This window comes from Apodemus sylvaticus, chromosome X (genome assembly GCF_947179515.1).
Source record: "Apodemus sylvaticus chromosome X, mApoSyl1.1, whole genome shotgun sequence".
NCBI classification, from domain to species: domain Eukaryota; kingdom Metazoa; phylum Chordata; class Mammalia; order Rodentia; family Muridae; genus Apodemus; species Apodemus sylvaticus.
This window is the reverse complement of record NC_067495.1, coordinates 87533852-87537034: the sequence shown is the minus strand read 5'-3', so window position 1 is coordinate 87537034 and position 3183 is coordinate 87533852. Positions and strand designations below refer to the sequence as shown.

Sequence of the window (3183 nt, the reverse complement as noted above, 5' to 3'; positions counted from 1 at the left end):
ACCAGTCAGAATGGCTAAGATAAAAAACTCAGGAGACAGCAGGTGTTGGCGAGGATGTGGAGAAAGAGGAACACTCCTCCACTGCTGGTGGGGCTGTAAGATGGTACAACCACTGTGGAAATCAGTCTGGCGGTTCCTCAGAAAACTGGACATGACACTTCCGGAGGACTCTGCTATACCTGTCCTGGACATATACCCAAAGGATTCCCCTGCATGCAATAAAGACACATGCTCCATTATGTTCATAGCAGTCTTATTTATAACAGCCAGAAGCTAGAAAGAACCCAGATGCCCCTCAAAGGAGGAATGGATACAGAAAATGTGGTATATTTACACAATGGAATACTACTCAGCAATTAGAAACAATGAATTCACAAAATTTTTAGGCAAATGGTTTGATCTGGAAAATATCATCCTAAGTGAGGTAACCCAATCACAAAAGAATACACATGTAATGCAATCTCTGATAAGTGGATATTAATTAGCCCAGAAGCCCTGAATACTCAAGGCACAAATCGCATAACAAATGACTCCCATGAAGAAGTATGGAGAGGGTCCTGATCCTGGAAAGGATTGATCTAGCATTGGAGGGGAATATAAGGACAGAGAAAAAGGAGGGTGGTGATTGGAGAATGGGTGGAGAGAAGAAGATTTATGGGACATATGGGGAGGGGGGATCTGGGAAAGGGGAAATCATTTGGAATGTAAACAAAGAATATAGAAAATAAAAATATTGAAAAAAATCCTGTGTCTCCCAACAAATGAAACATCTGTTGTCAGCGAGACATGGTCCTCTGAGAAATGACGGTGAAAGTCCAGTCTGTGTATGCAGTGGGACCAGGAAGGTCACTCTTTTCGTCTTTACAAATCTATTCCTCCTAAAGTATCATTCCGGAAAACTAGTAATGAAGGACTGAGGGGGTCAAGGGAGGAAAGGGGTTAGGGAGCACACACCATGAGCACAAGCGAAATTAAAATTATACAATATCAACAGTTTAATAGACTGCTCAGACACCAAAGGGTGCTTGAAGGAATTCACCATTCTTCTGGAGCTGGGGCTGTGTGCTGTGTGGAGATCTGGGCTAATCAATTCATTGCCTTGGAGTTGTAATCCCCCTGCCCATGCCAAAGCCGGGTTTCTGCACCTTCCCTCTGAGGGGAGGGCCTCTCATTCCACTACTCAGCCAGCCATGGGGTCCTCCAGGTCTCTGAAGGTGGTTATCCCTGTGGTTGCCTTCCCTTGCAGCTCGAGTCTTCTTCTCTTCCACATTCAGGCAGACCGCACCTCAGAACATGATGGGCCTATTACTAAGGACCTTTTGAACAGGTTCAGAATCATGAAATGCAACAAAACCGAAATTCTGTAACTCCCCACTGTGTGGATAGCCCTGGGCTTGTATTTTGATTCTAATTTCACTCCTCAGAAAGACTGCAGATGAGGAGTTGCTGCAGATGAGGAGTTGCCTCGTGAACTTTCTCTCTGCCTTAAGTTTTCAAATAAAGGCTCAAGCTAATGATTGAGCAGGAGGAAGTGGGAGGAGATGAGAGTTGAGGGGGCGGAGCCACTGCGGATCAGCAGTAGGAAAGGAGCTACAGAGTATCAACAGAGAGACTGCAGAGAAGTTCTGGCCCGGAGAAACCACAAGTTATTTGGGATAATATAGATGGAAATAGAGTAGTGTAGTGGGAGTCTGCCCAATCTAGGCTTGTAGCTTGTTTTGTTAAGTGATTGAGTTGAGATTTCTTTTACTGGGGAATTGGGTCGGACACAAAGTAGCAACACCCCTCCGCTGTTGATGTGCTGCTCCACCACATCCCCATAATTTTGGGAAAAAAAAAAAAAACCTTCAGTTCCAACTCGTCAACTTCATGTGGTAGGTTCCCAATGAAGAGCTGGTGACTGTCAGAATGCCTTATCATCCTTCGAGGCTCCACATCTCCGGGTTCACCAGCCTCATGAATTGGTCCGGGTCCTCTCTGAGGAGGGATACTGAGGCGCTGCTCGAACTCTGATCTCTCTGAAGCCTTTGTGGTGGAATCTGAAGAGTCAGGTTTAGATTTTGGATGGGACTGTGACGCTGGCACTTTGACCACATGAGGTGGTGTCCCCATCACTGGAACTGCCCCCATGGGGAGGGAGGTTCTTACTAGTCACAGATGCCCAATAAACTGTCCTCAAGTCCTCATGTTCCAGGGCCACATCTGCCGGGGCTGGGGAAGTGCTATTCTGCACATCCTCTGTAGCAGCTTCTTCCAATGCAGGCTCAGGCTTGAACTCTTGAGTATCAGACACAGGTTCCTGCTCCAGCTCCAACCCCAGCTCCGGCTCCGTCTCTGGCTATGGTTCCGGTTCCACAACACGCTCCTCTAAATGCTCCTCCAAGTCGTTGCTGACAGTCTGATCGTAGAAAGTTCCAGAATCATCAGGCACCACCTCTGGTGTCTGCTGTCTTTCTTCAGGTTCGTCTACTTCTTCCTCAGATTCCCCTTGAGGCTCTGTGACAAGGCCACCAGAGACCTCATCTTGGTATCTGAAGATGACGTTGTGAACATTGACTTTGTTAACAACAGAGCCCTCATGAGCTAGGACAAAGGTTTGCACTAACCTCCTCAGAGCCTGGTTGTTGTTGGACAGTAGCCCCATCACTTGGACCACCACCCCGCCATTCAGAGTTTCGTGAGCATCCACGTGGCGGATCATGGTGTGGCAGTTGGTGAAGTTTTGTGACATCACTTTCCTGTGGATTTCCTTCTGCCCGTAGACTGCATCTGCTGGCTTCCTGATGGAATCCAAGCCCCGTGGACTTAGGAAGAGTTCTTTCCATAAAATCTGTGCAGCATGTCCGGGGCCTGGTTCATCACGGTGTATTACTACAGCACAAACTCCCTCCATACCAGCAGAGGACTAGGCTTCTCCATAACCATTGCTTTGGAGGATTCAACCTGCACGACTGAGCATAAGGACAGGGCTACTGAGTGGGAGGAGGTGATGACATCCCTCGAGCGATGCCCAAGTCTCTGTTTTCTACATATTGAATTATATGCCAATTCTCATCCTACATAATCATTTTCTGTGTCAGTTCTGTTGGTTAGCATCACAGATAGTCTTCACTTGTTTCTCTTGTAAATATGCAGATATTATTCCTTAAAATGCATGGATTTAGTAGCTCAGTGGTAAAAAGT

At 46.8% G+C, this 3183-nt stretch overlaps 1 pseudogene; it reads right to left on the bottom strand.

Moving 5' to 3' along the window:
* Window positions 1-1091: 1091 nt before the first annotated feature.
* Window positions 1092-2925, bottom strand: LOC127675170 (ras GTPase-activating protein-binding protein 1-like; annotated as a pseudogene).
* Window positions 2926-3183: the final 258 nt, after the last annotated feature.